This window comes from Ceratotherium simum, chromosome 10 (genome assembly GCF_057802395.1).
Source record: "Ceratotherium simum simum isolate JZ-2026a chromosome 10, ASM5780239v1, whole genome shotgun sequence".
In the NCBI taxonomy this organism is placed as follows: domain Eukaryota; kingdom Metazoa; phylum Chordata; class Mammalia; order Perissodactyla; family Rhinocerotidae; genus Ceratotherium; species Ceratotherium simum.
This window is the reverse complement of record NC_141909.1, coordinates 8,484,498-8,508,360: the sequence shown is the minus strand read 5'-3', so window position 1 is coordinate 8,508,360 and position 23,863 is coordinate 8,484,498. Positions and strand designations below refer to the sequence as shown.

The 23,863-nt window shown below is 37.6% G+C and overlaps 1 long non-coding RNA gene and 1 pseudogene across 1 annotated transcript in view; one reads left to right on the top strand and one right to left on the bottom strand.

Annotated features, from left to right (window-relative positions):
* Positions 1 to 23,863, top strand: part of LOC147916052 (uncharacterized) — a 91,613-nt gene that overhangs the window by 22,786 nt on the left and 44,964 nt on the right. The gene's annotated exons all lie outside the window — the stretch shown is intronic.
* On the bottom strand, positions 5,545 to 6,677 carry LOC101400767 (glycoprotein-N-acetylgalactosamine 3-beta-galactosyltransferase 1 pseudogene; annotated as a pseudogene).

The following is a 23,863-nucleotide window of genomic DNA, read 5'->3' as shown; positions in this document are numbered from 1 at the left end:
GTCAAATTTTACCTTTTTCAGAATTTTCAGAGAGCCCTTTATCCACCTTGGGCATTACACAATTATAGAGAGGACAGTTTAAGATGAGACAAGCATATCGAGATAAGAGATGTTGGAAAGAAGCACTTGACCAAAGATCATACCTTGAGGAACACACATGGGTAAGAGACAGAAAGCATAAAGAGCAAGTTAGATAAAAGAGTTAGAAAGTGATATATATAAGAGAAAGAAATAGGATTATTTCTTCTAATGAAGACAGCGGCAAAGAGCAAGAAAATCAGTATATGGTGCTCTTTAAGAATGGAAAGCATTATCTAACAGAGAATGCTGACTTGATATGTAAGAATAAAATGGTTCTTACCAAGAGGGTACAATTGACAGACCCACAAGGATCAGGGCCACAAAGCAAGTCATAGTCGTTGTGCCCCAACGTGAGGTTTAAAAAGATATAAGGAATTAAACAAGTATGAATGGCTATTCTACAGTCTCTATGGCTACAGGCTACTAGGAACAAGACTGAATGCAAAAATTTGGAGAAAATTCAAGTAGGTGTAAATAAGACGAGGAACTCTATTTATTATTCTTGGTCTTCTGCCCTATTATAAATACACATTGCAGACTCATCTTTCCAGAAGATAAATTAATTACACGACTGTTTCATATTTGAACATATTTGGGAAAATAAAAATTGTCTCTAAAAAGCTTTTATAACTAATTGATATGGTATGAAATAACAATCAAAAGAAAGTCAATATTTTTTTTTTTCTATTCCTTTGATGGAGAGAGGAAAAAAATAGAAGGTTTTGACAAAGAAATGCTTTCACTGTTCAAAGGGGACTGGTTTAGGAAACTGAACACATTAGCATCTGATGCGTGAGCTTCCCTTTCAAAGTGAAATTAAGCTGAGTAATAATAATGTCCTCCCTTCTGACTTCTTTAAATAAATACATTCCAACATAAAACCTTGCATTGTGGCATGAGGCTTACAACTTCTTTTACTTTTAATGAGACCAGAGCAAACCAAGGAACAAGAATGATATGTTAATGAGAGGAGGGAACAGAGGCAGCCCTGGCAGCCCCAGGATGTAATGAACTTTTATTCTTCATGACTGTGTAGAGAGTTTCCTTCACTTGTTAACCTCCCTGCATTTTTGTAACACATAAAAGACCATATGGACTTCCAATTGTAAAGGCACTTTGACTTGGATGTTTATATTGCTTTGCCAAGAATTTACATTTCCTTATGGTGGAGTCAGCCTTCAGGAATTGCTTCCTCTCCCCTCAGACTATAAGTCCAAAGACATTCTTTGATCAAATCCTGTCCCTCCGACACCTACGCTCTCTTGCACACCCCTCATTCCTGTTGCCTACAGACTCTTGTTTATTGACCCCATTTAATTGAGAAACTTACCACTTAGCCTTGAGTCTCCCTCGCCAACCTGGGTAGTGCTTGCTTCATTCCAACCTTTTAAACTAGACATCATATATTATTGTTATACAGAACTAATGTTCATTTATATATATCCATATAGCTAAATCAAAAAAAAATTTTTACCAGTGTTTTTTGTGTCAAATCTACATTCTGAAATCATTTTCCCTGTTCCTGAAATGTGTCTTTCAGAATTTCCTTTAGTGAAAATATGTTGGTGATAAACACTTTTGGGTTTCAAATATCAAAAATTTTAAAATTTCATTCCTGATTGGAATTTTGAATTTAGGTTGATGGCTATTTTCTCTTAGAACCTTAAAATTATTATTTTACTGTTTTCTGGCTTTCATTGATGCTGGCAATTATTTAAGTGTCAGCCTAATTATTCTTTGCAGGTGAACTGTCTTTTCTCCATGAATATTTTTAATTTATTTTCTTTTACTTTGAGGTTCTTCCATTTTAGTATGAAATGTCTAGGTGTGGATTTCTTTTTACTTGTATTTTCCATGATTCCTGGATCTGAAGTCTACCATCTTCTAACTGTAAAATTCTCAGACATTGTTTCTTTGAATATGCCTTTTTTCTAATTTGATTCCCATTCTTTCCTTGTGGAAAATTAATTATATATATATTAGAATGTTTCTGTTTTCTATATAATTTTTAGCATTTCTTTCATAGTTCCATATCTTTTTCTCTCAGAACTGTATTCTGATTGCTTTTGGGATCTCTCTTGATCCATGTCCAATCCAGTGAGTTTCAATTTTTCGATTATGGCTTTCATTTCTAGGTATTCTTTTCATTATTTTAAAAGCCTGTTAGTTTATGTTTTAAATGTTGCGCAAATTTTCATAGTTGCTTTCTTAAAAACATATTAAACGTGCTTATTTTATATTCTGTGCCTGATAACTCCAAAATCTGACGTCTTTGTGGGTCTGATCCTGCCCTCTATTGTGTGTGTCAGTTCTCTCTCATGATACCGTGCAACCCTGGGTATTCTGTAATCCTTCAGTCTGATCCCCAGTGTCTTTCCACTTTATCTGTGGAAAATTCTTTGAGGCCTAGGTAGAAGTTTTTTTCCAAAAAGGCTTATCTTTACCTCTGAAAACGCTTGAGGATAATAACAATCTGAGACCACTATAAATTAAATACTTTCCTTGAGGATTTTTGGAATATACAGGTAACATGAATTTATACCTCAAAACCATATGAGGGGTGATTTGTGATTATGAATTTTCAGGAGAATTTTCCCCTTTCATCTAACACTAAGGCTTAAAAGAATCAAGTGCACTTTTTGTCTGTTTTCTTAGTGCTATATTTGCTCATCTTCTACCTTTAAATGTGGGTGTAGTCTTCATGGGATCTCTATTTTATGTCCCCAACTCCATCATCTTTTCCGCTATATTGTTTATACATGCAATCACCATTTCCTCCTAGCTAGGAAACTTAGCCATCTTTCACCCTTGTAACTCCTTCACTTTCTCACATCCAGCGACTTCATGAGCCATAAAGGACTGTGATGTGGCTTGCGTTTTAGTCCCTGGACACAGAGTTATATCTCAAATTACCAAATGCAAACAAATCCACAACACATGGCTGATGTGCTTCTGGATGAGCTGGTCCTATACATATACTACTTCTAAAAATCTGTATTATAACCAGCAGGTTCTCAAAAATTATTTTGAAAAGACTAGATAAATGAATGGTGCAGTCCAATAAACAAAAAGTTTTCAAAGTCTGCAACAGATCTCAGTGGCTTTTCATGATGAAACATAGGCATGTATCCTCTGCCAGAGATATGACATAAATAACTACTTATATGGTTCATTGAAGGTATAAGTGTCCCATCATTTCTGAAACTGTTATTATTGTTATGGTACACTCATCATTAGGATAACAGTTATGTTGCACTCACACAACCATGATGCTATTAATTTATCCTCTGTCCTTCTTAGCATTTGACATCTCAAACCATCAAATCAGTTGGGAATCTATTCTGGCACAAAACATATATTTTTTAAATGCTTTTTTTTTTACTTTTTTGCTCATAATCAATATAAATTCTATTCAGAGCATCTTCTGCTTATCTCAAGTTAAATTTCAACCTAAAAGAGAAATTCTTAAATAATAAAAGAGAATTGTGTAGTTGTTGCCATACAATGAAGTAAAAACTAAACTTCTCTTTTACGACCAAAGACACTATACCATCTCTGTGTTTTAGGGTCAGATTCAGATACACTGCAAAATATTTTGCCTATACTAGTAGTGAGCATTTTTTGTTACCATTAAACCCTGGAGCCCACCACCCTCTCTGGTCTCAAGGTGGAGTGTCTCTGTTCACCCTCTGAATCCTAAGTTGTTATAAGAGCACCTTATCTCTAAGAACACGGGCTTCAGGATCACATTGGTTGGATCTACTACTCATTGGTTTTGCCCAGTTATTATTCATGACCTGTAAAAGGCCAATGAAGGAACTTGTCTCATAAGGTAGTTATAAATTTTAACTAAGTCAATACACATAAGGTTCTTAGAAGTGTGCCAGCACTGAAAAATGTTCTCAATAAATGAGTTGCAGTAGTAGCAGCAGGAGTCGCTATATCCTAATTTCCATGGATTGTAGTACAATTAGAGATTTCACCTTTCAGGTCTAAACAATTCCACAAGCTTCTAAATGTATGACTTCCCTCTACATTCTTTTGTTGTTCTCTAATATGCCTGCACACCAACTTAATATTGCTTGTGCAATCTTTTCCTTTCTTGAACACCAATACTATCATCTTTGTCTAAGAGCTCACATTCGTATACCTTTATTAGTTATCTACAGCTGTGGAATAAAAGACTACAAATTTTATGGCACAGAATGGCACATCTTTAATATCTCACAATTTCAATGGGTCAGAGATCCAGACACAGCTTAGCGGAGTCCTCTGTTCCATGGTCTCTCACAAGGTTGCAAACAGGGTGTTGACCAGGACTGGAGTCTTATTTGAAAGCTTGCCTGTGGAAGGAGCCTCTTCCCACTGCTTAACAACACACAACATTTTTAATCAGACGTGTCTTAAAGTCCTCTCAAAACTACATCCTCATTTCAACATTCCTTCTGTACGAGATGTCATGAAGTTATTGTGCTCGCTTCACATGGAAAGCTTCTTCTTACTTCTGGGTCATGCCTTTACCCTCCAAGTCTTACCCATTCCTTGAAGTCTGAGTCCAGCTTCATCCCCATTCCCCTAGAAAGTCTTTTCTCTGCTCTCCAGACAACAGTGATTATTCCTTCTTCTCACCTCTCATTTTATTTTTAGAACCACACACTTTGCCAGTTAGATGTTCTCTGATTTGTTCATGTTGATCATACAGGTATAGATATTAACCAAAAAATAAACAACTGGAGTGTAAAAGTCATGCCTGACTTGTTTCTTGTGCAATCTCTAGCACAGATCTTGGAAATTTGGTGTAAATAATAATAATCATCATTAAGTGATTGTCTAACTGGATGGTTTTTAGCATGGAGATCTTGTAATTTCATGTTAGAAAGGTAATGCTATGTTCTGTTAGACTCTTGGAAGACACGGATGGGGATTTTTCTTTTTTATTTCAAATTGTGGTTTCATTAATGCACACTTAGAACCAGTGCCGTTTTTATTCTTTTTCTGGAAGAAATACTGCCAATTGCAAATAATCATTGAAAGTACAAATTTATGACCTGCGTTTACAAACAATACTGAACACAAATATTTCTAAAATTTTTTTAAGACAGGTTTATTTAGCATTGTGTATGTGTTACAAAATGGTGTAGTGTAGTTTTAGCAAATTTAACTGTTTTGGTTTCTCAGTGATAATAATACATGTGGTCAGGCAACAGAATCTCTAGTTCTTCTACCTGACCACTACGATTTTTAAAACATTAAAAAAATAATAATATATGTGTATGTGTGTGTGTGTGACTGTATCAAAACATATTTTAACAGACTGCATACCTCATTTAAAGGTTCAGTTGACAGTCATACATATGAAAGAGTTCTAATATGGAATGTCCACTTAGAAAGAAGTCTTCACTGGGCTTCCATTACTTTATAATTGAAACGGTGAAGCTCTTCTTCAGGGTAAAGTTAGACACTTCACCTCTGTTCACTCATGTTTTTCCTCCAAGGATTTCCTAATTTTGCCTTTGGCTCTTCATTTTTGTATGCTTCACTTGTTTCATCTAGTCTCAGGTAATGCAGGTGGACATCTGTATATATAACCATGTGAAGGAAAATGATAAACGAGATATTCTAACACATACATAACTGTCAGGTCAACATAGTGAAAGAAACTGTAAGATCAGAACAGAAACCAGGACCATCTGCAGGAGGATAATAGTTATAATCCCAGTACCAAAATGTTCTGGTTAGATAACCTTTGATTAAGTGGAGTTCTGGTCCAAAGGGATGGAAAGTTTCTTTTCCAGTGGGATCTCTGGAATCCCCTGCCTCTATGTTTATGATTTCTATGCACCTCCCCAGCACGAAGTCTTCAGTGGAAGAACTAGTGTGCACCTGTCCATCTTGAGTGTACCAATAAATCTCCTTGGGGCTCCTGTGCTTGGTACAGACTCTTCTCCTCCACTCATGTAGCCCTGCTCTATATAGGGCTTAAATCTTCTCCCAAAGTATAAGGGTTCTTCAGGGCTATAGTTTGCCAGAAGCCATCTCAGGTTCTCTAGTATGACCTGTAATACCATCTGCTGTCATAAATCAAACAGCGTCTTCCAGACAATGGTCATGAACACACTGAAAAGCTTTAACTGTTTTCCAGTAGAATTGGTCTCTGCCTTCCTCCGTGTCTAACCCCACAGTAGGAAAGTCTTTATTTCCTTCTCAACTCATAAAAAACACTTTACCACAATGCTAAGCCCAAGTAGTTTTGACATGTTTGGCTCTTTTCTTTAGATTTTGAGGCGATGTCATAACCCAGAAAATAATTTTAACTTTCTAGTAGAGTTTTTCAGCGATGTCTGTGCGCTCATCTTTCCATTGGCCGGCATCTGCACTGAAGTCCATCTGTCCTTCTAGATGATTCTGTCCTTTATCATCTGAATGCCTAGACTGAAGCTCATTATGAAGAATATTAGGCTGCATGTCATGCTCCTCTCCCCAGAAAATACTAAAAGCTGAGGACATAAGAAAAATCCGATTGCTGATCCATAGAGTACGGTTATAATACTCAGCCAAGCCTTAGAGGCCATTTCCTGAACGTGTTTCCTAAAATCTGCAAGGAAAGTCGCCATACCAAGAAAATACACCATGTTTATCCTTTATCTCCTGTCTTCTATCTCGGGCCCTCTCCTTAAGATTAATTCCAGTTGGAAAAGGACGACCCTGCTACCCCATCATTTTCCAGGAAGACCCTGAGCTCCAGAACCAGCCTGCTTTGGCAGTCTGGGGCGGGCACCTTTGGTGGAAAGCGGGTGGAGGAGACGGGCTTCTGTGGGAGGCCGGAGGCACTCAGCTGACCCGCTCCCGGAAGCTGACCGCGTAGCGGCCCGGGCTTGGCCCTCCGGGGGCGACACCGCCCGCCCATCACCGCTCCTCAAAGCAGCCCGAAGGTGGCTCGGGCTGCCACGTCACTCATGGGCGGCTGCAGGGCACCCCCCACCTGCGTCTCCATCCAACGCGCTCCCGCCCCGCGCGCCCTTGCCCCGCGCGCTCTTGCCCCCAGCCTCCCCTCGCCTCGCGTACCGTCTCCGCAGCCTCCCCTCCCCGCACGCCCCCTCCCCAGCAGCCCGGGCCTGCGCACCCGGCCCGCGCGCTCCCACCCGGCGCGCCCCCTCCCTGGCGTCTCCGCCCTGCACCCCTGGGCGGCGCCCCCTTGCTCCGGGCACCTTGCCGGGAGCGCTCACGCCCACATCTCTGGGGTCCTGAGCACGAACTTGTTAATGATACAGTTTGGTACTGAATCTGATAACATGTTCCTTCAATATATAGGTGCATTTGGAACAGAAGATGAATAGGACATCTCTTTTTGCTCCCTTTTGAAACTGCTCTAAAGGTACAGTGAAGAGATATTTTAAAAGAAAGAAATCGAAATTATTAGGAAAAAAATGGTAGAGGAGAAAAGAACACCACCATTTTGGAAGATGTAAAACGTAGTGAAAAGTTACTGACTTAACAGACCCATGAAGACAAAATTCTGTATGGGCGGGGGAGGGAGCACTTAGACTCAAAATGATCTAAAATGAACCATTGTCAACAGGCTTTCGAATTCCCGAGAGTAGTGACTGGTCTCTCTACAAGTAATGTGGAGAATGATGATTATGTAGAATGAGGTTGAAACGGGAGGAATAAAACTCAAGTTGTGAAGGCAGTTTATTGTCCTAAATCTCTTCTCCCACTGAACTCCCAGACACTTATCCCCCATACAGGACATCAGAGGAATTTTTTAGCAAGAAACTGATGGCTCCAAGAGAAGAATCTTCAAGATACTGACATGGTTCCTTTGGCACTAAATGGCCCAGTTGAGGTGCCACTTGGAGAAGATCTTAGAGGACATGCACTGGGAACCTCTAAATAGCTTTTTAGTTTGCCACCTTACCGTGAGCAGAGAAGGAAGTCAACCAGAAGTTTCTCAAAGAAAAGATTTGAGGCAAAAGGAAAAACAAACCAAAGGGGGGTGGGGGGAAGAAATTGGAGGAAATAAGGAATCTCCAGGGAAAAGAAAACTTCATAAATACTAAAGCACTACCATCAATATCCTCGGAGAGGTAAAAATATATATTGCTAACATGAAGTAAGAAAAATACGCCAGGGAAAAAAGAGCGATCCATAAAGCACGCACACACACACAAACACACACACACAAGATCTTTGGGAAACTAAAGTCAAGAGAGCAGAAATAAAACTCAGTAGAAATTTTGGCAGATAAAGTTGAAAAAATTCTCCAGTAAGTAGAGCAGAAAGACAAAGATGGAAGATATGAAAAAAGATTAAAATAAAAATCATTCCAGGAGATCCACAGTTGAAGTACCGTGAATTCTATGAACAGTAAGAGACAGAGCAGAGAAGAGAGCATCAATTCAGTAATTCAAGGAAACTTTCTAGAATGAAAGGGTGTGTATCTAAATTGACAGTGGATCCCCAAGTGCCCTGCATACTGACTGAAGTGCCTCCTATTCCTGGGAACCATCAGCCAGTGCTCCCTGAGTGGTGTGTGCAAGGAAGATGTGTTAGGAGATGAGCACAGAGAGAAAACAGTCAAATCTTTCAGGAATTCGTGGGCAGCAGTGACAATGCTGGCTTTTGCTAAAGTGAGATCTGAAACCATTGGAATGTTTTGAGTAGAGAAATGATGTGATCTGTCATTTTAACTTCATCCATCTGTTTGCTGCGTTGAGAACAGACTGAAGAGAGGGAAAGGCAGAGAGGGTCTATCAGTTTGTACCCTTTGTGATAATACAGATGAGGGGAAATGGGGGCTTTGGCTAGGGCGGTAGCAGTAGAGGTGGGAAGAGTGGTGGGATCCTGTGCGTGAATCTAATTTGGAGGTAGAACTTCTAGGATTTGCTGTGGGATTGAAAGGCAACAGTCCAAAACAAAGCCAAGCAAAATCTTTACTATTAGGAGAAGCAGAGGTAGTTTTTCTTTTGTTTTCTTCCCTCCCTCTCTAACTCCCTCCTTCCCTTCCTCTCTACCTCCCTCCCTCCCTTCTTTGCTTTCTCTCTTTTTTTTTTTTTTTGAGGGGGGTGAGTGGTTTTAAACATGGTAAGCTTGAAGTGTCAATCCGAGTAGAAATGTTGACTGAGCAGTTGAATGTAACATCCCTCCCTTCAGAGGGAGGATTCAGGTTGGAGATAGCAATCTGAAGCCATACCATCAGGTAATTTTATGAGGGGTCTGAGTGTGGATAGAAGACAGCCCTGGGGTTTACCAGCATTTAGGGGTCAGAGGGATAAGGCGAGATCAGTAAAGATGCCTGAGAAAAAGGACTAGTACAGCAAGTGTTTCCTGGAATCCACATGAAGAAAATGTTTCAGGGCGAGATTACGTGAAATGTTGATATTCAAGTCAGATGGAGAATGGGAATTAGTCTTCTTGTTTGTTAATGGCTTGCAAGCCTGGTGAGAATGCAATCATGACTGAGAAGTGTTCAGCAGAAAATGGGAAGAGTTCAACTGAAGGAAGCAAGTCTGTGCAGACAATACTTTGTGGAGACTTGCCTTAATGGGGGGCCAGAGGAAGGAGGAAGAGAAGCAGAGAATTGCAGAGAAATGTGGGAACTAACGTTAAATGTATTAAGAAAAATTTAAAAAATGGTAGCAAGAGTGTTTGATAATAATAATGGTCCAGTAGAAATGCAGGAAAAGGAGAAGTCCTGCAGCACATGCCTCGTGTGGGCCAGAGGGAGTGGATCCGTTGGCCGGAGGAAAGGCAGGCGTGTGTTAGGAGCACAGATGGCTCGTCATCTTTACAGGAGGTAGGGTGGAGGCAGGGCGGATGTGGGGTGGATGTGTCATATCTGAGAGCTTGTGGAAGTTATCTCTCTTGCTTACATCAGTTTTCTCAGGAAAATAGGAAGCAAGATCAGCTGTGAGTGAGGTTTGAGGAGAAGATGTTACAGGTTTGAAGAGAGAGATTTGAAATGGTAGTCTCAGGGTCGTGGGAAACTGAATGGACCAAGTAGATTTGAAATGAGCTTTGGGTAGGATGCAGAGTAATGCCAACACCAACACCGAGTATTGATCAGACCCAGAGTGGGATTTGACCTTATCAGGAGACAAGGTAGATGAGGATGGTGTACATGTGCAGGGGGAGGCAAAGAGAGAAAAAAGAGTCACATAGAGAAGAGCCATTGCAGAAGGCTAATAGATATTTACAGACATGTAATTCATATAAAAAGGTGAATGCTCAATGAATCAGATACAAGAGCTAAATGCTTGCCTCTGAAAGGGACCGAATTTTCTTTTTAAATCTGGTATAACTAGTTGATTCTTTATATGCATGAATAGCTTTGGTAAAAATAAATATTTGAAAACGTTTAATATTTGAGATACTAAAAATCGAATAGAGTAAGGGAGAAAAAAGTATATGCCCATTTGTATATGTACATGTGGATAAGTTATATGTTTAGCTATTTGAATAAATAGAGTATGTGTTTATTCTTTCACTCTTTATGACCTTCTTAATGCCAAAAGAATCTGAGATATAAGCAGAATTGCTGCCTCTATAATGGAGCATCCACATAATAAATAGTGTGTAGTGTGCATTTCAGGGAAAAGCAGTATCAGCTAGACTAACCCAACTAATTATTAAAACATGGTCATAAAAAATCAGATTTTTTTCTTTGTAAAAGACATCAGGAATTCCATGAATCTAATATTTAGAGCTGAAAAATAACAGTGGCAAAAGCAGAGAAAAATGCAGTTTTCTCAAATATCAGTTATGGAAACCTCTATTTTGTCAGTCAAATTCTCCTAATTAATGTATCAAGACCATTGTTACTATCATCTTTTAACAAAAAGATTATACAGGTGAAGTTCTGTGGATTAGCACCCCCCATCAAACCATTGTTAATTTTCAAGATATTAAAATTTAAAAACCAGCAAATTTGTTGGAAAACTTTAACAGGAGGTGCCATGTTCTTTGAGAGAACATAGATCTTCTGCACTTGTGAATTGAGCTTTGGTGCTAACTTCCGTTTCCTGGTCAGGTGCAGCTGCGAATAGTGGACTCACCAGTTCATTGATGTTCTTACAGACCTAGGTTCCTGGGACCATCACTTCACGCTTAGAACTGGGGAGAATGTTCAGGCATTCTCCTCATGCCCCTCTCCTAGACCCTGATGAGGAGTAAATGACTAAACAGTGACATGCACCACAATTGTTTTTACTCTGCAAGCATTCTGAGAGTATGTAAAAAAAAAAGCTGATTTAATCTCCATAACATTCACTGTGGTTTTATTGTATACCCAGAGCCTTCGTTATAATTTCAAACCAAGAACAAGGTCCTTCTGCGTGTGACATCCAATGAGCCATGAAAGGAACTAAGTACATTCATTGCCCTGGAGAGATTCCAGCAGCTTCTCTGCGTGAGATCAGTATATAACAGATGGGACCAGGGTGACTGATTTAATTAGAATATTTTAATAGCAGAATGGAGAACATTGTATAGCTCTATCAGTTAGGAGGGAGGCCATTAAATTCACCAAAGTAATTGTTTCATTGGGAGGATATGTCAAATAAAATATATCTACATATAATATATATATTTAATTTGAAGGGAATTTCAGATGATGGTTATGAAAATGAAGTCATTATATAACATATGATGGTTATCTAAATCTTTATGAGAAATGAACCTTTAAATCTCCTCAAATATTTATCTTATCTTATTAATTGAAGTATCTTGCTGTTTTAAGCCCCTTTTGACCTAGTCACTATTGTCCTCCAGACTTAAGCTTGATACATTAGAAGAGGAAGTAGCTTTTTCAGTCTGTTCAGAAAATAGACATTTTTTTAGACATAAAAGGCAGTTTATAAAATATACAGCATTTATCTAGAGTTAGTGAACTCTCTAAAGGGAATAGTAATACAAAAATGCAGTTCTTAGAGGAAGACTACATCCTGCATTATGCTCTTGAATGAAATTTTACAAAAGCAGAAAGCAAATTAATCTCTTTTAATTCTAATTATTTAACTACAAAATATTTGAAGGTTTTTATTAAGTTTGCTATTATCCTGAAATTTATACTTACAGCACTAAAGATCAGTGTCTCCAAAAAAATATTTTGCTAATCCTAGTGGATAATATGTTACATATTATCTTCCAAATAATATCTATCATTCTATTTTGAACAAATCCTATATCTCATATAATAGAGCAAGCTTTCCTAAGATAATGAATGATTGGCATAACACAAGGCTTAGCACCATGCTACTAAATGGAAATTGAATTAATGAGATCATAGAATTTATGTCAATTAGCCTTAGTAGAATCTATTGTTCAGTTTCTGTTCAAGTAGCAATAAGAGAAAAATGCCGTTTTTTACTGAAAAAGAGCCTGTCGTATTCATGTATACTTGATAGAAATTTTTTTATTTTGTTCACAAATCAAAATAATCAACTAGGTTTAAGGGAAAAATAAAAGGAGATATTTACACCTATTTACCTATCTATCTATCTATCTCTATGTTTATATATCTAAGAGCAGTTTTCTTTTGAGGAAAAGAGAAACACTATATATTTTTGCATAGTAATAAAGTTTCATGTTTTATCTACTTGAAATAATGTATTTAATTAACGAATTTCTTTTTTAAATGACTGATATACACATTCATCACCATATCATTTAAGACATAATTGTACATTCTTCGTGTTAAATACCAGAAAGGATCGCGAATGAAGCAGTTAAAGAGAAAACTCCTAGATTCTTCAACTGCATTAGCTAGGAGAGACATTTGCTGCTGGAATCCAGAGAGTAGGACAGAGAGGAAGAGTCTGCAGGGGGACATGATCAGGATGTACCAACCTGGCAATAGTTTCCTTCAGACCCAAAACTCAAATGAACTATAAAATCTCTCTTACTGCCCCAGCACAAATCAAATTTCAAATGAGGAGACAAAACTCAGGGAACAGAGATGGCGGCACATTTCTCAGTTGAAGAAACTGTCAGTCATGCCATGAATCCCACAGGAAGCCTAGCAAAGGAGACTGTATGCTGCTATGTTATTGTATTGCACAGATCAGTACGGTATCTAGTAGTAACAGCCTTAAGTAGCATTATATAAATTACTAATAAATATGCTCATCTTTTTTTTTTTTTTTTTTTGTGAGGAAGATCAGCCCTGAGCTAACATCCGATGCCAATCCTCCTCTTTTTGCTGAGGAATATTGGCCCTGGGCTAACCTCCATGCCCATCTTCCTCTACTTTATAAGGAACACCGCCACAACATGGCTTGACAAGCGGTGTGTCGGTACACGCCGGGGATCAGAACCCACGAACCCTGGGCTGCCAAAGCGGAGCACGCGCACTTAACCACTACGTCAACAAGCGGCCCCTATGTTCATCTTTTTTGAACTTTGAACATTAGCAGACGGTATAAATCAAGAATCCTCTGCAATTTGTATTGATATCAATCTTTTCAAAGCTAACAATTTGGGACGTGGACAATGTACATGCAAGAGAGTATCAGAAAATAAACCAAAGCAGGTTCTGGTGAGGAGAGAATTGGACACCAGCTGGTCATGATATGCTAAGAATTGCATCAATTTCCCGTGAGAAGGACTGAAGATTAATCAGAATTACTTTATATGTTGCTTATATTTTGATGTATGAATATTTCTGATTCAGTTAATCATTTAATGAACTGCATGTGGTTCTAATATCATGTTTTAGTCATTCCCAAGGAAAGCTTTTGTTATTTATTTATTTATTTTTTTGTGAGGAAGATCAGCCCTGTGCTAACATCTGATGCCAATCCTGCTCTTTTTTGAGCAGGATGGGCTAACATCCCTGCCCATCTTCCTCTACTTTGTATGGGACGCCACCACAGCATGGCTTGACAAATGGTGCATTGGTGTGCGCCTGGGATCTGAACCCGAGAACCCTGGGCCAACGAAGCAGAATGCATGCACTTAACTGCTGCGCCACCAGGCAGGCCCCCAGCCTTTGTTATTTTTTTTTTAAAAAATAGTCCTGATTGGAAGAACTTTTTTCAGTGTTACTAAAGGGAACAATTGACAATTGCAGTCCAACCCTCTGGTACCAAGAATGATCAGAAAAGACAGGTGGCACCTGGACAGCATGCAACTTTATTCACACCCTTTCCAGCATGAGTCAGCTCTGCCTCAAACCCATACAATGCCAAGGGGTGGCTCTTCACTTTTCATTTCTTCCCCCTCTTCAGTGCTTTCCTTGCCTCTGAAAGTTCTTCCCCAGGTGTACATGTAGCAGCCCAGAGTCTCAATAGTATAGTATAAAAATCCCTGTGTTTATTTTTTTCCCCTTGTTACAAATGCAAATATTTAGAGTAAAAGCTTTACAAGTTATGTCAAAGATAGGAAAACAATTGAATTGTTTCTCAATGCCCTTCTTAGGACTGATTCTGTGCGGATGCAATAACAAGTCACTAAAAAGAAGTGCGTCCATGTTAAAATCACTTTTCCATTTTTCCTTCTATAAACTATGAGAAATAGAATAGTTATTTATATTGTTAATGAGTGAATAGTCCAAAACTTTTGAGATCTTCTGTAAATGTTTATTGAATTAGTGAAAGAATTAAGCCAACCAAATATTCTGTACCTATTTGAAAATGATGCTAATATCTGATTGACAATAAAATCAAAGCTTCAGGTTATAATTATTGAGGAATAGATATTAGTTTCACTATGATATATCTTGTCTTTCCTTCTGCCTCTGATGGAATGAATGAGTTGTATTCTGCCCTATACTGTGTAGGAAATTAACTAGAACATATTAAAATTAAGCCTGTCCACATAGGCTCATTAATACACTAAAGCAATCTGATAAAAATAAATGTCTGGGGAGCTAATACCTAGTATGTTCAGAATGTTTTTAAAAATGAATGAGCCATTTTAACTGTATACTATAGTTGGGAGGCAAGATGTAAAAATTTGAAAAAGAAAAGTAAATTAAAAAGTGTCATTAGATGGCAAAATAATTAATATTCAAATGAGGGGATATATTTAATTAACGTGAATTTGGGAAAATGAGAGGTTATAGTGATCTGCAGTGTGTTCAAAGGCTTCAAAGACAGCAAGTTCTTGGGTGGATTACATTTGGCTTCTAAATAATTTAGCTATATATATTTTTTCAGCATACGTTGTAATTATCAGGTGATATCTTGTTGGTTCTATGTCAATACTTAACAAATTTAGAATGCTAGTTCAAGAAGCTGTCAATTGCCGTTTCTGACAGAAATTGGAAAAGGCTTCTTAAGGAGCACTCATATTCTTATTCTAGCAATTGGTGTCTAGTACCCTGGTTACTGGATATTTACCACCACAATTCAGAAATCACAAAGTTAGCATGATATTGAGATTTCTGTTTTTAAGGGGGAAAATATCCAACACAGTTATGACATGATTAATGCTTGTTTCAGAAAAGTGAATTTCTTTTTAGATTGAATATATAGGTCAATGCATACAACCAGATTTAAAGGGTCTCATCCATTTGTTGGTTTAAGATTCTGACTATCCAACTAAGAAGCCCAGATGTGATCGGAATTTAGTCACGGGAATGTAAATGCCAAAAGTATGCTAACAACTCACTTTTCTGGAGAAATATTTCTAATGATCCTACATTATTGAAACTGAACCATTGAAATGGAAGAAGAACAATTTGCTCTAGTGGGAGTATGTGGCAATAATGTAATCAACAGGAATATAAATGGCCAGTCAGGGAAGGCATGTAGGCCATCCATGAGATACAGTAGGGTTGTTGGACACTAATGGCCATTGTGGTGTTTCAACAATCCTTGTAGTAATGGAAGAGCTTTTAGGTTTCTTAGAGATTTATTTAGTTTAGCGGGAATAATAGTGAGGATAATAATAATAATACTAGTAGCTAATGTTTTCAGAGTGATTACTATGTGTTAAGTACTGTGCTCAGCATTTTACATACATTTTATTTATTGGTTATTTCTACAAATCTTATGAAGTAGTATTAGTGTATCTAATTTTAAGAAAACTAAGGTACAGAGTGGGTAGGTAGTTTTCAAGTTCCCAGAATTAGAAAGTGATAAAGCCAAGGGACTTGACATAGACTGTGTGATGTCTTTTACACACACACACACACACACAATCATGCATATTGCCAAACTATCTCTCTTTAAATATCTATCCTTTTAAAAATCTAGGTATAATCTTAACCAGAAAAGATCAGATACCAACTATTAACAAATCATTGATATTCCAAAGCAAATGTGATGAATGGTGCATTTTATTAAAAGCAAAGAACCTAATTGTGTGGGAAGAGTTTTAAACATGAGCTATTTAGTGATTTTTAAGAAACTCCTGATACTTTGTAACATTTTAATGTAAATGATTAATAAAGTATTGGAAACAATACAAGTCCTCAACTATCTTCCCATGACTCTTCTTGAAGATGAGGGATTGGAGTTCTGTGTTGGAACTGACGTATTTCTGTTTGGTTCAGTACTGTGGTTCATAAGTTAAGCAGAGGCAGAAAAGTGTAAACATTGTAGTTCTACGTAGACACATAGTGTATTAGTTTCGTATCGCTACTGTAAAAATTATGACAAATTTACTGGATTAAATCAATACATATTTATTCTCTTATAGTCTGTAGATAGAAATTCTAAAATCAAGGTGTCAGCAAAGTTGTGTTCCTTCTGGAGATTCTAGGGAAGAATTCATTTCCTTGCCTTTTCTGGCTTCTGTAGGCCACCTGTATTCCTTTTCTCTTGGCCCCTCCTCCATCTTCAAAGGCAGTAGCATAGCATCTTCAAGTCTCTCTCTCTCTCTCTTTCTCTTTCTCATCCTCTGCTTCTTCTATGACTCTCACCTTTTGGCCACCCTCTTATGAGTACCAGTATGATTACATTGGGTTCTCTTGGATAATCCAGGATAATCTCCCCACGTCGGGATCTACCTCTCATTTAATCACATCTGCAAAGTCCCTTTTGCTCGGGGCGCGGGGGGGGGGGGGGGTACAGATGGCTTACAGGTGAGCTAAGGTGAGGGTTACCGCTGGACAGGACTGGGGGCAGGGATGTGGGCCATGGGAGTAGCCTGTCCTCCCTGTGAGCTGGTGCCCACCACAAGGAGCCTGGTCTCTTTACACCAGCACCCTGAACACACCTTATTGTTTTCTGTGTGCCCCTGGCCTACAAAAATGTTGGAAAGTCCTCCCCGAGACTAAGAATCTAACCATATCTAACCAGAGAATCTAGTTCTCTGCTTCACATTTCAAAGTATTTATCATCCATGCATCTTAATATGTCATAAAAAGTCTTTCAAGTTCTGCTTCCTTCCAGAATCTTCTACCCATGTCTCTTCCACAACCTTTATATTCTACACTTCAGCATTTCTGATGTAAGCAGTTTAGAGAAATGTTGGTAGTTTTACTTCTCTAAAATATGCAAAGATTTTGTAGCAAGATGTTCATAGTACTTTCAATAATGAGCACTTATTTGAAAGTAACAGTTGGGATTTCATACACATGGAGCAGGCATTTCTACTTCAAGCATATGAGAATCTGGGTATGAAGTCACACTATTTAGTGCTTACTGTGTCCTTTACAGAAATATTATGTTATCTTATTTGAGCCTCATAACAACTCTATAATGAACTAGGTCTCAACTTTCTTAAATCATATTTTATTTAATAGCATTGTAGTAAGAATTTTAACTAATGTTTAACTTCAAAACCAGTTCTCTTTCCACTACAGTTCACCTAAAGGATCATTTAGCTTAAGCCACTTATTTTACACAAGAGAAAACCAAGAAGCTGAGTGTTTAAAAGACTTGCCCTTTCCTATGTGATTGGCATAGCTAAACTTACACAGAAAATTAACCAAAGAAGAAATTTCATTTGAAGGACCAGGGGAAAAAGAACATATGATTAAACACAGATGGTATGTGGCTCACCTGACACGTCTACAAATTTTCTTCAGTTGTTTTTAAAACCCTAATCAAATATAGAATTACCCTAAGCTTAAAATTACAAATTTTCCAAAATCCTTTTTGAAGTCTTATGCATATGGCCTTCATTCTCTTTAGACTAGGTCAGGCTATGGTTGCTAGCTTATTGTTGATGAATATAGGTGGGATTTGTTTGCTTTTTTGTTGTTTTGGTTTGTTTTTGGACTTTAGCTAGAATTTTACGATAAATGACTCTTCTTGACATTAGTAAGAAGCATGAAGCAATTCGTTCCATGTTAGACTAAAGCTGCAACCTAATCTTGCCTCAGGGGTTCTTAAACTGGGCTCCACTGAATCCTAAAGGATTTGTGGATAGACTTTGGGAGTTCATTAACTTGGATGAAAAAAAATGCATCTTTATTTTTATTGCCCTTTAATTGAAATTTAACATTTTCTTTGATGTTAAATGTAGGCAACAAACCATAATAGTTCAAGCAATTCTAGGAGACTTTATCACCAATAGAAATCAGAAACTTCATATTATGTAAAAGTTATTGAAGATATCAAAAAACATTGTACATACTCACCACTGCTTTCAAATTATGGAGGTTATTAGTTGTTAATATTCTAACTACATTTCAATCAGTTGTTTTCCTTTGTAATCCTATGTATATTATTTAATATGTTTAAAAATGTTAGAGATCTATGAGCTTTACCACATTGCCAAAGGGATCCATGGCTCAAAATATTATTGAAAGGAAATATTATGAATGCTCCACACATGCTTCTCTCTCTCTCTGGACTTGATAGGAATGAACCTAAAGTGTGATCAATGCCCTTAGCTTGCCCAAATTCTCCTTTCAAAGTTGAACAGGAAACTGAAATATGAATTGCTATCTCTTCCTCTTTCTTTTCTCTTTGAGAACTGAACTCAAGCAACCATTAATAATTCATCCATCACAAAATAAAGAAGGTATGTCCTAACATCGTGAACGTCTAATATTGAGTTTTTGCTTTAATTTTTATGAGAAGCAACTGAACACAACTTCCGTAGTATTGTCTTTCTTGCTAGTGCTGTCAAGTTGATTCCAACTGCTAGCAACCCTGTGCACAGCAGAGCAGAACTCTGCCTGGTCTTCCTGCACCGTCCTCTCACCTTCCTGCACTATATCAAGACAATGCTCTGCTGCTATTCATATGGTTTTCATGGCCAATTGTTTTGGAAATGGGTGGCCAGGTCCTTTTTCCTAGTCTGTAAGCTCTGCTGAAACTTGTCCTCCATGATTGACACCGCTGGTATTTGAAATACTGGTGGTGTAGCTTTCAGCATCACAGCAACATACAGCTGCCACAGTATGAAAAAAGACAAGTGGGTGGTGTGGTTCCCTGACTGACCAGGAAATGAACCCAGGTCACAGTGGTCAGAGTCCCAAGTCTTAACATTAGCCCACCAAGGCTGGCATTATTATTGTCTACAAGGTAATAAATACACAGTACATCTTTTCAGAATGTCTATACTTTCAAGGTCCAAGTTCTTTAGGGTTCCATATAGCTAATGATTTTGTGCACTATAATGTCTTAAATCTCCCACTCAGTTTTTTTCCATTGGTAGCACCACTCCAGTTTGAGAAACACTGGTGCCATAGAACTGAAGCCAAAATCTCAGGAAGGAAATGTAGATGAGGCTTTGGTGGCGGAAAGAATCAAAGTTCAGGAGCTAACAGTTAGAGAGAGGAACAAGGGAGCACATGGATGCAACATCTTTTGGGATTGCATGGGAGCTTTGTCTGAAATTGCAGGATTCAAATAAAATAAATAACTGACACTCCCCATTTTTTATCTTAAAATTGAACGTATGAATTCCATGAGTATTTAATGAATTAAGCTGGTGTCAAATAATTACAATTTGGCTGCAAATGAGATTTATCATAAAATTAACATTTTTTATTACACCATATTGACAATTTATAAATTTTAGTCAAGGCAGTGCCACTGACGATATTTTAATATCTGATTCTGTCAGATATATTGATCTTCTTAGAACATATGTCTATGGATTCAACTACCTTTCAGGCCCATTAACTCCACTTTGGGTTGGGGCCACAGATGCATCCCAATCAAGGCCGTTTCTCCTACAAACTTCTCCACAGCTCTCAGTGTTCTACTGAGTCTGATTAGATGGGTGTGGTCCAATTATCACTAGCAGAAACTTGAACATGTCATTTATGAACAATAATAAATGTTCTTTTCTTAAGACCCCTCTTTAAAAGTTTATACTAGATCTCTAGAGAGGTCTAAAGTACAGAATGAATCATTAAAAGTGGAAGCAAAAACTAACGAATCATACTTTTGAAATCAGTTAAGATGATAAATTTTGTGTTATTTGTGTTTTGCTACAATTAAATTAAACTAAACTAAAATTAAAAGTGGAAGCAGAAAGAGCTGTTAGTTTCTATTCAAATTGGTTCCATTGAAGACGTGAAGGTTTGGTTTCAATTTGCCAACTTAAACTATTTTCCAGTTAAAATTTGAAAATTGGTAGAGGTGCATGTGGTAATATATATCATCTGCTCAAAGCAGTGTGCATTTCTACAAGCATATCAAAAACACATTTAGCTGGCATTTTAGACCTTTTACAAAAAATTACAATTTAAGATAAGTAAAATGGTACTTTATTTCTCTTTGACCAAATTTAAAATAATGCAAAAGTGGCAAAGGAAACCTAAATCATCCCAGCTCAGATACATGACTTAACTGTGGATATTTTAGGGTGAAACTTGGTCAATTCATAATTCTTCCCATTTCATATTTTCCTTCCATTCTTCTATAGCTTAAGTACTTAGGAAACTACAGCATTGTCATGGCATTAAGGAAAAGGTTTCTGTTCCATTGTCATCTTCTCTCTCTGCCAGTACCTATTAAGATGTAACTCAATTAGCCAGGTATTGGGGCTCCTGGCTATGGTACTGATGCCCAAGTGTCCTGCCATGGCTTCCAGGCATTGGGTCAAGGCCTTAGAAGCTTTGCTTACTTCTCCTCAGAGCAGATTCTTCTCCTCCAGGGGCTGTCTCATTTCTACCCCTTCTTTTCCCCACCGTACTGTTCTAGTTGTCTGTTCTTCATGACAAACCACTCCAAATTTAGTGACATAAAACAACAGCGATTTTATTCTTGGATTCTGAGGAGAAGGAATTCAGAAAAGGCCCAGTGGGGACAGCTTGTTTCTACTCTGAGCTATTTTGGGCTTCATCTGCAATACATGAAGTCTGGAGACTTGAATCATCTGAAGGCTTTTCTTTTACTCACATGTCTGAACATTGATGCTGGCTGTTGGTTGCAACCTCAACTGGGCCTGTTGGGCCAACACCTACATGCAGCTTCTCTTGGCTGCATGGGCTTCCTCACAGCCCTGCTGGCTGGGTTCCAAGAAAAAACATCTAAGAGAAACAGGCAGAAGTTGTTTGCCTTTTATTACGTAGCATTGGAATCACATAATGTCACTTCTACTGTTTGTAAGCCCACCAGATTCAAGAAGAGACACAAACCCTACTTCTTGAGGGTAGGACTGTCAAAGTCACAGAGTAAAAACAGCATGTGGAATGAGATTGACTGTTGCAGTCATCATTGGAAAATACCATCTGCCACACCCACCTTTTGGGGGACTTGATTCTTTATCTGCACCAGGCCAAGATTATCAGAATTTTCAGAAGCTGCCTTCAAGCCCATAGCCTATATCTGTTTTCCTGGTTTGGCACCATAATGTGGAGCTTCTCTACAAGGCTTGAACATTCATGGGCTACACATGGAGAAGATAGAAGGCTTCTCCTCTACTCTCAGATTTCCCTTAGATTTATATGGGTCTAGCCCTTTCCCACTGGAGAGAGCCTAGGGATGGGACTGTTGGGCTCCTTTTCATGTACCATCAACCTCTAAAGACTAGTAACTTCTCTAACTTTCTTCTCCCTGTTTATTTATTGAGACCTTTTTCCATCTTTTTGGTAAAATGACTAATGTATCCACATACTATTTTTCCTACTTTAATATTCATTATTTACATTTCTCTGTGTGGTGAATGTCTATTCTTTGAATCCTTGGAATATTCAAATTACTTTTGGTTCCTGTAAGTCCACATTTATATAAATCAACAGTCCATTCAAGACATGCCCTAGCTTTGGATTTTAAAAATCTGTTTTGGAAGTCAAAGCCAATTATGTGACTATTTGTTCATATTCTGTTCTTTGTGTTCTCCCTTCCCAGAGCAATAACTCAGTGTTATTTTAATGGTGGAGGAACCTCAGGGTAAAATGGAATTAAGAAAGAGAAAAAAAATCAGTTGAACAATGTTTCAAAAGACTATCTTGCTGCATTTGCAGAAAGACCATAAACTATATTGACCATTATACTTCCAGTTGTATTTGGTGATGAATAAGCTTCCTAATATAAGTGCAAATAATATTTATTATGAGTTAGTCATTCTCAAATACATTAATCTAATTCCAAGAAACAGGCAAAATTCCTAATAGCCTTTTACATTTTTTAATTCCTTAAGATGATCTCTACTTTGTATAAATATTCAGGTTATGCTAGATTCCAGGGAAACCAGAAATATTTAGTAAGGTCTGCTTTTTGCCTTACATCATCCTTTTATGTTCTAATTTGATGCAACTTCTATGTGTTGTGTTACAATATGTCATGACATTTTCTAACTATGTGAAGATGTTACGTGTAAATCCAACTAATAGATATAATGTATGCCTTGCCAATTGGATGAGTTTATAATAAAAAAATGAATGTCAATTCCCTGTCAAGTCCTCCTAATAAAAAATTGAGATTTATCCTGGCCTTGTTGATGGATCCTTGTGCCCCTCTCTAAAATACTGGTGTATACAAGATTAGACGATGTGCATGGGTGAAATTTCTATGATTATTTTGTTAACTAGATTGTTAAACAAGGAAAAGATAGTTATAGATATAGACTTGGAGACTGCTTTTTAGTCTAGCCAGAAACTGAGAGGTTTTTCTCTAATGCACAAGAGATAATATACTCAAAATACTCTATTAAGACTTCCAGTTTCTGGTTCTGCATGTAAGGAGCTTGAAAATCACTACTCTGTACTAATAACAAACAAAAAGCTGAACAGACCGAAAAGTCAACAACTCTTCTGGACTCCATAAAAAAGGGGGGAACACAGGACAAACAGCTGTCCCCAAGATTGGAGAGACAGACAGGTAAATAAAGGGAGTTACAGCTTTCAGAGCCTCAAAATAGATCCTTTATATAAACTATGGACTTTGGGTGATTTTGCTGTGTCAATATAGGTTCATCAATTGTAACAAGTATACCATTCTGGTGGGGGTTGTTGAGAATGGTGGTAGGGGGAGTATGTGTGCAAGTGTTGGAGAAATCTCTATGCCTTCACCTCAGTTTTGCTGTGAACCCAAAACTGCTCTAAAAAATAAAATCTTAATAAAAATAATAAAAAGCTACTCTATTTATAAAGTAAAAAAATAACTATTTAAAAAAACAAAGAATTTCTGAAAATATTCTGCAATAAGAACATGAGCTATTTCTCCAGTTTTTAATTAAACTGTGAATAGTCACTTACAGAGCTCCCACAAGCGCACACACACACACAGAGTCAGAGATGATGCGAACAAAGAAGTTAAAATAAATAAAAAAACAAAAAAAAGACTAGATTAGTAATTGAAGGAAGGAAGAGACCCCAGACTTCACTTCATTTTCTAGAATAGCAGTTCTCAAAATATAGTTTTCAGACTCCTACAGTCCCAGATACATTCATTGTAATAGTCAAACTATTTTCATAATTGTACTAAGATGT